Source organism: Lingula anatina, chromosome 5 (assembly GCF_051362555.1).
Source record: "Lingula anatina isolate TDL-2025a chromosome 5, LinAna3.0, whole genome shotgun sequence".
In the NCBI taxonomy this organism is placed as follows: domain Eukaryota; kingdom Metazoa; phylum Brachiopoda; class Lingulata; order Lingulida; family Lingulidae; genus Lingula; species Lingula anatina.
The window spans coordinates 14,475,252-14,489,499 of NC_141771.1; the positions used below are offsets into that span (position 1 = coordinate 14,475,252).

The 14,248-nt window shown below is 36.1% G+C and overlaps 2 long non-coding RNA genes across 2 annotated transcripts; one reads left to right on the top strand and one right to left on the bottom strand.

Moving 5' to 3' along the window:
• The first annotated feature begins 2,782 nt into the window (after positions 1–2,782).
• Positions 2,783–5,706, top strand: LOC147761691 (uncharacterized). The gene is made up of 2 exons (XR_015334827.1): positions 2,783–2,915; positions 4,463–5,706. It is a non-coding gene; the product is annotated as an uncharacterized LOC147761691 (long non-coding RNA).
• A 1,581-nt stretch (positions 5,707–7,287) lies between these two features.
• Positions 7,288–11,837, bottom strand: LOC147761692 (uncharacterized). The gene is made up of 2 exons (XR_015334828.1): positions 11,706–11,837; positions 7,288–7,419 (listed from the first exon to the last, which is right to left on the bottom strand). It is a non-coding gene; the product is annotated as an uncharacterized LOC147761692 (long non-coding RNA).
• Between the last annotated feature and the right edge of the window lie 2,411 nt (positions 11,838–14,248).

The following is a 14,248-nucleotide window of genomic DNA, read 5'->3' on the forward strand; positions in this document are numbered from 1 at the left end:
TCTCACAGTGCCGGCACTGTTCAAAATCACTCAAAATCACCAAAAATCGACCCGTCTCCGATTTTTCCAAAAAGTGATGAAAATATATCTACCACACCTGTCATTCATAAAAAATGTGGAAACGCGCCCGGGTCACTTCATCAAGGCCCCCAATTCTAGCTTTAAAGATGATCCAAAAATAAGCTCTGAGAACAGAATCTGAGAGGGGGGGGTAGAGAGAGTTTTTGGTTTTTTTCTTCCTTAATGTTGACACCACCACTCTTCCAGCACTTTATTCTTACTACAAATGACCGAACACACCTACCTGACACTATAATGAAGAAAAAAATTTTCATCCCTACCTGGCCAAAATTGAAGAAATCTCACAGTGCCGGCACTGTTCAAAATCACTCAAAATCACCAAAAATCGACCCGTCTCCGATTTTTCCAAAAAGTGACGAAAATCAATCTACCACACCTGTCATTCATAAAAAATGTGGAAACGCGCCCGGGTCACTTCATCAAGGCCCCCAATTCTAGCTTTAAAGATGATCCAAAAATAAGCTCTGAGAACAGAATCTGAGAGAGGGGGGGGGGAGACAGAGTTTTTGCTCTTTTTCTTCCTTAATGTTGACACCACCACTCTTCCAGCACTTTATTCTTACTACAAATGACCGAACACACCTACCTGACACTATAATGAAGAAAAAAAATTTTCATCCCTACCTGGCCAAAATTGAAGAAATCTCACAGTGCCGGCACTGTTCAAAATCACTCAAAATCACCAAAAATCGACCCGTCTCCGATTTTTCCAAAAAGTGACCAAAATCAATCTACCACACCTGTCATTCATAAAAAATGTGGAAACGCGCCCGGGTCACTTCATCAAGGCCCCCAATTCTAGCTTTAAAGGTGATCCAAAAATAAGCTCTGAGAACAGAATCTGATGGGGGGGGAGACAGAGTTTTTGCTCTTTTTCTTCCTTAATGTTGACACCACCACTCTTCCAGCACTTTATTCTTACTACAAATGACCGAACACACCTACCTGACACTATAATGAAGAAAAAAAATTTTCATCCCTACCTGGCCAAAATTTAAGAAATCTCACAGTGCCGGCACTGTTCAAAATCACTCAAAATCACCAAATATTGACCCGTCTCCGATTTTTCCAAAAAGTGACGAAAATCAATCTACCACACCTGTCATTCATAAAAAATGTGGAAACGCGCCCGGGTCACTTCATCAAGGCCCCCAATTCTAGCTTTAAAGGTGATCCAAAAATAAGCTCTGAGAACAGAATCTGATGGGGGGGGGGGAGACAGAGTTTTTGCTCTTTTTCTTCCTTAATGTTGACACCACCACTCTTCCAGCACTTTATTCTTACTACAAATGACCGAACACACCTACATGACACTATAATGAAGAAAAAAAAATTTCATCCCTACCTGGCCAAAATTGAAGAAATCTCACAGTGCCGGCACTGTTCAAAATCACTCAAAATCACCAAATATTGACCCGTCTCCGATTTTTCCAAAAAGTGACGAAAATCAATCTACCACACCTGTCATTCATAAAAAATGTGGAAACGTGCCCAGGTCACTTCATCAAGGCCCCCAATTCTAGCTTTAAAGATGATCCAAAAATAAGCTCTGAGAACAGAATCTGAGAGGGGGGGAGAGACAGAGTTTTTGCTCTATTTCTTCCTTAATGTTGACACCACCACTCTTCCAGCACTTTATTCTTACTACAAATGACCGAACACACCTACCTGACACTATAATGAAGAAAAAAATTTTCATCCCTACCTGGCCAAAATTGAAGAAATCTCACAGTGCCGGCACTGTTCAAAATCACTCAAAATCACCAAAAATCGACCCGTCTCCGATTTTTCCAAAAAGTGACGAAAATCAATCTACCACACCTGTCATTCATAAAAAATGTGGAAACGCGCCCGGGTCACTTCATCAAGGCCCCCAATTCTAGCTTTAAAGATGATCCAAAAATAAGCTCTGAGAACAGAATCTGAGGGGGGGGGGTAGAGAGAGTTTTTGCTCTATTTCTTCCTTAATGTTGACACCACCACTCTTCCAGCACTTTATTCTTACTACAAATGACCGAACACACCTACATGACACTATAATGAAGAAAAAAAAATTTCATCCCTACCTGGCCAAAATTGAAGAAATCTCACAGTGCCGGCACTGTTCAAAATCACTCAAAATCACCAAAAATCGACCCGTCTCCGATTTTTCCAAAAAGTGACGAAAATCAATCTACCACACCTGTCATTCATAAAAAATGTGGAAACGCGCCCGGGTCACTTCATCAAGGCCCCCAATTCTAGCTTTAAAGATGATTCAAAAATAAGCTCTGAGAACACAATCTGAGAGGGGGGGGGGAGACAGAGTTTTTGCTCTATTTCTTCCTTAATGTTGACAGATTGTAATGTATAGATCTTCAATTAAAATAGATAGCCCGGGGACCGTACAAATGTTTTTCATCTCGCGCAGCGCTATTCCCCGAATGTTTGAACATCATTCACTTTAATACTATTTGAGTTGTTATATCTATCGTCATTATTATTTTCAAATTTTGATACAATCTAAACTGTTGTCCTTAAGTAATATGACGATGGTGACAAATACGTCTATGCAGCCAGGGTTATGGCCTTGTCACAATAGTAAAATAATATTGTGTAGATTCGCCGTTCTTTGAGACCGATTTCCATAGCAACCCCTTCAATAAAAATGTGCCATGCACTGTACCAGTTGTAATTTGCATAACAATAAGTCATGCATCGCAGTGCGAGCTGTGCTCCTGGCTGGTCACTTGACAGCTAGACCCTGTAACAAGATGACCTGCAAGATGATGTGTGGTTGAAGCTCGGACCCATTGCCTTGTTTGGTGGAACCACGATTGAAGAAAATATGTTTTGTGAGTAAAGTATCGTCTTCTATCGTTTACCAGTGGAAAGAAATTAAATGATCCAATAATGTATTACGTGTACAGTGCATATGTAAATGTACGGCTTGCCTAAATTTTCGCCCTTAAATGTTACGATGTAGCTGTACTCAGTCAAGAAACTCGCACTGATTGATTTGGATCATTCAATTTATTCCCAAAACCCACCGTTAAATTAAAGGAAGAGAAATAAAACAAAAGAAGTAGACCTACCCGGTAACAGAAACCAAAGGTGTAACGTAAAATGTGCATGTAGAAATACTGGACACAAATTAAAATACAAGAAAAATAACGAAAAAATGAAACTGTAAATTACACGAAGTACATAGGAAAGTGTAAGAAAAAAGATAGACAGAAACGCTGTAAAGACCCAAAGCCAAAGAAGTTTACATCAGCGTTAAAATAGACTACAGTACCCTGTCCACTGACTGAGTGAGCTAATATCGTTGTAAAAGGATAGACAGAAACGTTGCAAGGACCTAAAGTCGAAGAGGTTTACGTTTGAAATAGATTACCTTGTCCTCCTACTAAGTGAGCTAATATCTTTAGAAATTACCCTGTCCCGTTCTGTGTTTGATATTAAAGCGAAAAAGAAGCAAGAGAGGAAGCCGTATATATACAGTGGAATGAGAACTGTTTAGTGCATTATGTGGCAGAGGCATGTGACGGCGCGGTTAGGTATGTGCAGTGGCCTGTAACGTTGTAATTAGTAGAGCGAGAGAAAGCAAAGGAGGGCAAACGTGAAAGAAAGGAAAATGCAGTTCGTGTGAATAATATATAAACTAGAAAAGCACTCCGAGAGCGCAGACCTCCGCCAAGGCAGTATTTTTTTATTATTATTGATTGATTATTGATCCGGATCACCACCATAAACTAATCATATCTTTCTTGGCCCACTTCTGACAGTTCCTGAAAAAATCATTAAAATCGGTCCATAACTTTTTTAATTATGTTGATGACTGACAAACAGGGGCGAAAACATAACCTCCTTGGCGGAGATAATAAAGGACATACTGTAAAAGAAAAAAAATGATAATAAATAAATATATAAATGACTCCCATAAATGAAAACAAATAAAGAGTGTTACGGGCAGTTACACATACCGCAGGTAAGGCCTCAAGTCGCCCGGTGTTGTAGTTGCTGACTGTAGTTGTCATAAATATACACACCCAGTCAGAACTTGTGCCCCCCCCCCCTCCCCGACGCACCTTGTAGTGTATGGTTTCCCTTTATGTACAATAAGGTTACATATAGCATGTGACGCAGAAAACTGAGGCAAGTATCAGGATAATTTACATACATCTTCCCTGCTATGATTTTAGTTTGATATTGCTGGTGTGTGTAATGCGTTTAATTTGTAAGATTTATGGAATGTTTTGAATAAACTCCTTTAAAATTAATGCGTTTTTTTTTTTTTTGTTTTTTTTTTTTTTTTTCAATTTTCTTATCTCAGATCAAATTGCATTGCATTGGGATATCATTTTAATATTGTAATTAACATATTATTTTGATTTTTCAGAATTGTCAACTCTGCGGTGATCCTGCAAAATATACGTGCGTCTGACTGAAAGAATCCTCCAAAGCCTCCTAGTCGGATTTTGGAACCTTGCACAGGCACACATGCACGCACTGACGCGCTCGAACCAAAACACAGCGCACTTGTAATATGGCGAAAATGGTATACGTTTTTATTGTGACTGTCAAAAAAATTTAGGACAACACCATTTGCATATCAGATTTGAACATATTTAAATGTTTTTCAAAAATGTGGTCGATCATGTTCCCTTTTCAAATTATATTCAGTAATTGAGCATTTTTCATTTCAAATTATACGTTAATTAGGATGCATCTGATTCTATTTGAACTCATCAGTCTTTCTCCAATTTTATTATTGTGCAATGGTGTTATTATTTAAGGGTTTAAAATGTCACTATGCATTTTTAAAGCATTTGTGTATCACAGCATTCAAACTTGAAGGTAAAAATTACATTTCCACAAAGTTGCAGATTGAAGTTCGGGTAATTAATTAATTTACTTTGTTTACATTCATTTGATTTACATTGTAGGAGTCATTTCTATTTTAAAATTTGTATGTGTTCTGTGCCCGATCCTGTGAATGGCGATCTTAGACATGAAAGCCAAAGTAATATCAATTACAGTCTTTTCTATATTAAATATATTTCGTTCCTTCAAATTGAAACAAAAAGAAAAAAATTGAATTTGTACAAATAAGTGTTGCAATTAACCATTTTTGTGCTGAAATCAAGATTAGAATTATGCGGTGAAGTATGTCACAAAATATATATATAAATTCTGGATCTGCCAATTTTAAGATGTAGATTCATGTCTGCTCACATAAAAAAGCATGTCGCCCTTGGTCTATCCTGTATACAGCAATAAATGTATACACAATATACAGTACTAATGATACTTTTAAATGTCCATGGAAAAACTGACATATTTTTTTTCCTTGAATTTTAAATTTAGCTCGACACTCTTTTTAATTTTAATATTGGTTCTTTAAGTATAAAGCGTGAATGCTGGTATTGAAATTCCAGTACAAATAGAGAAAGTATTAGGAACAAGTTCCAATGCAAATCCAAACCACTTTTCCCAAATGTCAATAATTCATATTTTTTAAAATTATTTAACTAGAGTCTATGTTAATCTAAGTGTGCATATATCTTTATTGTAGTTCCTCACCATGATTTTCTGTCGCAAAAGATGTTCTAAATAAATAAATAAATAAATAGCACACTAGAATGACTTTGTTTTATAGTTTCATAGGAGTCTGGTTTGTGTGATTGTATAGATGTGGGTGACATGAGAGGAATCCTTTTTGAAGTGTGACAAATGGGTCAAGTCCATTTAATTTGAGGGGTGACAGGTGGGGCGTGTCCATTTTGTCAGAGGGGGTGACAGGTGGGGCGAGTCCATTCCGTCAGAGGGGTGACAGGTGGGGCGAGTCCATTCCGTCAGAGGGGTGACAGGTGGGGCGAGTCCATTCCGTCAGAGGGGTGACAGGTGGGGCGAGTCCATTTCGTCAGAGGGGTGACAGGTGGGGCGAGTCCATTTCGTCAGAGGGGTGACAGGTGGGGCGAGTCCATTTCGTCATAGGGGGTGACAGGTGGGGCGAGTCCATTTCGCCAGAGGGGTGACAGGTGGGGCGAGTCCATTTTGTCAGAGGGGGGGTGACAGGTGGGGCGAGTCCATTTCGTCAGAGGGGGTGACAGGTGGGGCGAGTCCATTTCGCCAGAGGGGTGACAGGTGGGGCGAGTCCATTTTGTCAGAGGGGGGTGACAGGTGGGGCGAGTCCATTCCGTCAGAGGGGTGACAGGTGGGGCGAGTCCATTCCGTCAGAGGGGTGACAGGTGGGGCGAATCCATTCTGTCAGAGGGGTGACAGGTGGGGCGAGTTCATTCCGTCAGAGGGGTGACAGGTGGGGCGAGTCCATTCCATTTAAGGGGTGACAGGTAGGGCGAGTCCATTCGATTTGAGGGGTGACAGGTGGGGCGAGTCCATTCTGAATGAGGGGTGGCAGGTGGGGCAATTTAATCCCACTTGAGGTGTGAGATGTGGGGTAAGACCACTTTATTTGAGGAGCACATGCAAGTTAAATCATCACAAAATTACATTTTAATGCTGCTGTAATTAAGTGTATAAAGAACACATTTTTAATAATGTTAACAAAGTTTTAGGGTGATATAAATTTGTATGATGTAGAAATAGACATTAAATTTTTGGTCTCAAAATTTGCTTTTCCACAATTTAATAAAAATGTTATCTTTTTGTCTGTGCATATGTGGAAATAAATATACGTCACAAAATTAAAGGGTCAATAAATTTTTTTATATTCTTTTAATTAGATCTTTAAAAGATATCGGAATATACAGATCCCATGTTTTGTTGGAGAAGCAGATTTCAACTGTTACCATTTCAAAAAGTGTGCCGTCTTTCTCATTTTTGTTTAAAATTGAAGCATTCATCAGATGAGAAGGGCGTAAAATTAGAAGCAATTTTCTGTAGCAAAAACCAAAACCATTTAAAAATGGACCCGTATTAAATTATGAAAATGATATCAGGGATGATGAACTAATCCATTCCAAGAAATAATAAAATTAGCTATAGAATAAAATGTAGAATAGATTTTCAAAAAGCAAGATCGATAATTCATACAAATTGTATTTATAAATGTGGGCTGTTGGAAAACTGGGTAGATGTATTCTTAAAAAACTCAACTCAATTGTTCACAAAACACTGTACATGTTAACAATTTTACCCCTTTCCCTTTATTATTTCTTATAATTTTATCATCATTATTTCATATCAAAGAGAAAATAAACAAGGAATTACAAACGTATTTATTCAACTTTATCAAAATAGATGCATGAATGCGCGTAGGGTTCCAGAACGTGGATGAAAGGCTTGGTGGCTAGCGGGTGGCTGTCGTGCAGTTCTCGGTATCTCAGTGGACTTCTGAAATGAGAAGGTAATGTTAATGATATCTGACTAAACGGGCAGGCTCGGAAGATACATAGCATGCTTTTTACATCAAAAAGAAGAGGGAACTTGAAATGATGTGGGTGTTTACCAACTTGTCGGATGTTCAGGCTCAGATAGCACCCAAAAACAAGGCAGCAAAGCTGTCAAATGTACAGACAAAAACCAGAAAATAAAAATGCAGGAAATAGGATACTGTCAATTCTGATGCACTAATGTATTATGCTTACTGTAACTGCATAGCCAACATCAAATTCTAATTCTGCATAACAGTGGATTAGGATGAAAGTAAAATGTAACAAGCATTAGACTGAGTTCCCATACCTAGATCAATCTAACAAGATCAATCCAACTCCAAGGGGTTTCTCACTAAATTGCTTTCAGCTTAAGTGGCTTAGGATTCTGGCATGCCAGTATTAGTAGGCATGACAGACAGCTAAGCCACTAAGCAATTTGATTGCAATTAAGCGAGAATTCCCTTGGAGATAGATCGATCCACAGTTAGCGTGATAGGGTCTGGAAATAGTCCCTAAGGCTTCAGACTAATAAGAGTTAAACTATGGAAATGCTATATATATATATATATATATATATATATATATATATATATATATATATATATATATATATTTTTTTTTTTTATAGAGCTGTTTTTCTTATTTGGGCTGTATGTCAATCCTAAGAATCATTCTTGTAAGTTAAAAAAATTACAGAAAATGATACAAAGTAACAGTACAGGACTCCTGGTGGATGGGAGTGATAAGTCACATCTTGAAAATGCCAGTTTGAAAAATTAAAAATTAAAGAAAAAATTACAAAAATATTCCACTAAAGCTGACGTTCAGTCTAGCTGCATAAACATGATATGAATCACCCAACTTGAGTTTAAACAGTGTAAACAACTCACAGAAATATAATATACTTTGTTTTACCACAAAAAGGGCAGTCATAGCTATTATTCTGATATCTGAACTTGTCATCAGACCATGTGACCTCCATAGATGGCTATACTTTGTAATTATTTCTTAAGGGGACTATAACAAAAAAAAAATCACTTTTTAGAAAAAAAAATAATTATTTGCCAAAAAGAACAGTTATTATCCCTTTAACTGCAAAGTCAAGTTGCAAATATTGCACAACAGGTAGTATCAGTAAAAGTGAACTGTTACATGCCCTTGGGAGTTAAAAGTCCCACAATGAAAATGCCAGTATGTGAAAGATAATTTTTTCACAAATTGTACAACAGAATAACATGGTCAATAAGATTACAGTTTCAGGACCATATGTGAGAGTTCAAATTCACATAATGAAAATCCCAATATGTGAAAAAAGATGCATAAAAAGTGCAAAAAAATAACATAATTACACAATGTTTAAATACATAAAAACCAACACAACTCCTATTGTGAAAAAAAAAGACAGAAAATGCGCATTGCTTCTGGTGGATGGGAGTTGAAAGTGATATCTTGAAGATGCTAGTGTTTGAAAAATAATTAAAAGAAAATGTAAAATAAAACATAACAAAAAATTCCAATAAAGCTGCTATTCAAACTTTTAATCTAGCTGTGTAATTACTACCATGACTAACATTTACCTGCATAATAATCATTGATTCCTATGTGACACAGTTAAGAGAGATAAACCCAGGGGACTTTACAATGAAATCTCAACGTGTGTTTTATGTAATCTCATTTAATGGCCAATTGCAAATTAATTAAGCAAATTACTTTATAACTCTAAAATAACTTGAAAATTAATTAAGCAAATTACTTTATGACCCTGAATTAATATACTGCCGCTATCCATATACATTTATTGCACCATATAGCACTATAGTACTGCATTGCTTCCAAAACAGAAACAAACACACTGGTTTTCCAATGCAAGCTGCACTTCAGTCTTATGAAACTTTTCAGTAAGTTTGAGTATCATAAGTAACATGGTTTTCCCTTAATCGCTATCCTGGCAGCAACAAGGTTTTCTTCAACTTTCATGCAATATAACATAATACTTAACAGCATAATGACCATCAATCTTTTTATTAAAAAATAAAAGTATCATGGATATTCAGAAAATGTGATATGGGAAGGTCTTCAAGGCCATGGAAGTTCAGAGTCACACTTTCAAAATGCCAAAATGTAAACAAGAGATAACTGTACTGAAATGATTTTCTTTTCATTTTCAACACCTCTTTTACATAAAACAAAACAATCAATTTACTGTCATTTTTAAATGATCAACTCGGAAAATTGTTGACAAAGGAAAAATATCAATAGAACAATTTTAAATGTCCAATTTGCTCCATTCACAGATTCTGAACATAGTGAATGATTGAATCTGATGAACTGCAATGATGAATTCCTTTCCATTTTTGATACTTTATTACACAATGCACATTAACAGGTTACTGTCATTTTCATATTATCAACTAACAATATTGTTAAGAAGCAGAAAATGTAAAAACAACACTTTTACATATCTAATTAGTTCCATAATGGGACTGTTAACATGCCCAAGAATTAAATCTGAAGAAAAAAACACTTATATACAAAAAGGCTAATAACTTCTTCAAAACTTAACTGATCAAGCTTATTTTCAAACTTGACCTGTATACTAGTCAGACTAATCACTCCTTTGAGTTGCAAGACAAAAGGCCGATTGGTTTTCCTTAAAATTTGTTATCAGTGTTGCATATAAGAGAAAAAACAGCATTTATTTATAACTTTTGTAAAAATAGTCCAATCAAGCCAATTTTCGAACTTGACCTACGTATTATGAATATTCATGTAAGTTTCAACACAAAAGAAAAAAAAACAGTTTTCCACTTATTGTGTTATCGGTGCTGCATATATGCTGAAAAAAGTGAAAAAACAGCATAAATTCCATAAAATTGACCCAATAGCTCTGATTTTCGAACTTGACCTGCGTATTATAAATATTCATCAGTTCTGTAAGTTTCAAGCCAAAAGGTAAAACGTTTTCCACTTATTGTGTTATCGGTGTTGCATATATGCTGAAAAAAGTGAAAAAACAGCATAACTTCCATAAAATTGACCCGATAGCTCTGATTTTCGAACTTGACCTGTATATTATGAAAGTTCATCAGTTTTATAAGTTTCAAGCCAAAAAGTAAAAAGGTTTTTCACTTATCGTGTTATCGGTGTTATAATAATGCCAAAAAAGTGAAAAAACAGCATAACTTCTCTAAAAAACATGCTGATTTTCGAACTTGACCTGCGTATTATGAATATTCATCAGTTCTGTAAATTTGAATACAAAATGTACAACTGTATTCCACTTATCGTGTTATCGCTGAGTGCACGGCGACTACGGCGACGGCGACGACAGACGCAGGTGACGGCTATATGTACAGACACGTCTGTGTCTGTACATAAAAATAAATCGATATCAAGGTTGCCTTACGCCAAAGTTAAGACCGTAAGTTAATGATAATCGTATTTGAGATATCATGCTTTGAAAAAATAAACATTGAACACATTTCTTTAATTTGTGGAGGTTATTACTAGCGACGTTAATTCATTTTACCTCCCATTTCATGTTGTAACATCTAAAATCGCTATGCATCACACGTTTGGGGGCCATATTTTTCTTTATCATAAATCATTTTCTCCGTTATTCAACACTGCTTACAAACATTTTACGGGTACATGTATACATTGTAGTAGAATAAACAAATCTACAAAAACTGATTTAAAGAAATGAAATGAAAACCTCAACGAGACCAAATTAACAATAAGATAATTTAATTCGAAAGGGTATTTTATTTCTTTTTAAACTATCGTGATTGTCGTAAAAGGAGACGTTTGAATTTTTGATAAACTTTGACCATTAAATTTGACCATTAAAATCGATGGGTCAAAAGTTCGGAACTGTGACAAGTACCGGTATTACTATTATCACTTAAATTACCCCGTGATCTTTGAAATAATATGCCCATGCATCTACTAATATGCTAGCTAACATTTTGAGTGACATGTAAGATGTACGTAAAATATGCGTAAGTCGGAATTGTCCCTTAACTTACTAATTTTCACACAATTCTTTTGTCCTCTAAAGGGGCGTACGTAAGACAATCGTTTTTGACGTTAGCGTTTCCGTAATGTCACTTTCTCCGCACACAGAAACGATAGGCAAAATATAACAAAGAGTCGTGACATAAATACTTGTTGTTAATTGTCGTGCATTCTTCTACGCTTATTTCATCTACTGTCATAGGTCACCGAAGAAAAAGTAATACTTACAAAACGTGCATTTGCTTCTACGCCTCATGTAAGTTCCACCTTGCGACCGCACCACACATTCTTATTGCGTCTTCTTCCTGCTGTGTCCTACTTCCAACTGAGCATTCGAGAAGACAGCTCGCACTACGGTGAGCAACTTATTGTTATGCAAATTACAGACAGGTATGGTCCATTTTAGGTGAGGGGCTGTGGTTGAAACTGTTCACAAATGTTCACGGTCAATATTACAGGGACGAATTTAGGGGGTGTCAGGGGGTCCGGACCCTCCCCTTCGATTTCTGATTTACAAAAGTCGTACCAAAAACGCCTAGCTGAATCATGGTTCTAAATGCGCGCGATTTGTCCTCTTAAGCACTAAATTTTTGAGGCCCTAGAGCGTGCCCTGAACCTAACGCCATTGGGGTGAACCGGACCCCTCCCCCTTTAAAAAAATCCAGGATCCACCCCTGATGTACATTTGGCTGAGGCCCACTTGTTGTCAAAATACACCACTTTATTCCACAAATATTGCGCATGCATCTTCCATCATGCATACTTTCATATTTCTTCGATACATTACTGTCACAAAACTCAACACCAGGGAAATAAGGTGAATTTTGATATTTTATCCATGAATAGGTATACCCCCCCCCTTAAAAAAGAAGAACTTGTTTTAATATCGATTACAACATGCTGTTTCAGTGAATGAGTCGTAAAACAATTCTTTGCTTAGCCTTAGAAAACATTTTGACATTATAAGAAACATTTTTTGGGGAGGGGGGCGTGGGCGAGACGTAGTTAAGCCTGCTTACCGGTATAACACATTATCTGCTGGGCTGTACGTTACTACACTATAATTAAGTTAAATTTGTTACGATCTGCAACTTTTGTTCATTTAGATCGCAAGACGAAGTTAACGCCAGAGCTAAATAGTAACCCATAATCCTTATTAACCATTATTTAATCGTATCAAAACTTTTGATATGCAACATTCATTAATGTCATAATTTTGGCGATCATTTAAAACCCTATTTGTACAAAGTTAGATAGCATTAGTTAAGCAACCATTGCGAAGAACGATTCCTTTTTAAGTGAGACAAGACACCCTCCTCACACTAAATAAGTCACTTTTATCAAGACATTATGCCACAAGGCAAAGGAGTTAGATAGGGTCTCTTATATCTCTTTTAAGTTGCCTTTAGAACTCATTAAAAAAGGGGCCCAAACGGTGGCGAAGATCAATCCAAGTGAAATCTACACCAGAATTATTTACAAAATAGATCGGCAGTGGGGTTAAACATCATGCCACTTGCTAATTGCAAACTATTTACTTATAATTATTCAACATATAACACTATTATTTATTCATTAATTTATTTATTTACCTGTGCAATTGTACAATATGTACTTAAACAATATGTAGCTTGATAATAATATGTATAAAAACCCACTGTTGTGAGCCGTTGACTCGGCAGTGGGATTATGGTTTGGGTACATTTTTTTTTTAAATATTTACTCTCTAAATCAAACTGTATCATGTATTTATTTTTCTATTTATTTGTGTAATTTTTATTTCATCATTATGACATGTAGCTTGATAATACCATTTACACTATGGTCTATATTAATGAAGTTCTTCTCAGGTAAACATTTTCTTTTACTTTTTCAGCAGTGCTTCCATTCATTGTGAACTTAAGATGATGTTTTATTTTATTATTATTATTATTATTATTATTTAAAGATCATAATAACTAAAAATCAGGTATATAATATTATTTGTACTGCTTTAATATTTTGCGCACAAGTCTGACATGGTTCTGATCTGGAACTTCTACTTAAGCAATTACAGCTTGAAATTAATAAGAAATTATGATCGTAATCAGTTTGCCACTTCCAAAATAAGCAACATAAATACCTGATCATAAGAGTAGTAAGTTAGCAGTAGGAAAGATTTGTATGGTCAAGTAGGTATAATGAAAACACAATGAGTTTCAGAGATGGATTTTTACCAGTTTTAACTCGAAATTAAAAAAATAATAATTACCTTTTAATACATAATATTTTATTTTCACATCTTAAACTTCAGAATTTTCTATTGTCATTATTATTTCTTTCAATCACTTTTTAGAGCTCTGTCAATATTCAAATTTCTGATATATATTTTGTTCATATATATTAACTGAAACAATTTTTTTTTTCATTAATACTGGAAATGGTAGACAGCCTGGTAACAGACAGGTCAGTTAACCTGTAAGAGCGCATTCTCAACGAATTAAGCCAGGTTTTACAAAGCCGGTGACCTAAAAATGGCGGACGTACATGAAAGAAAAACCGCCTAATCTTTTAATAGTCTCTCCGCCTCCCCACACGTCGTCCCTGCGGGGTACAGTAATTTAATCTCGGCTCCGTTCGCCATGCGGAAGCTACCTGAGAAATATTAAGTGCGCATGCTCATCAGTTAAACTCGTGGTGAAGAAGGCATAGCGGCTGAAGGCGATCGAAAAAAAAAGCTCTTCTGTTCTATTATCTTTGAAAACAGAGACGAAAAAGGAATAATTTGGCCC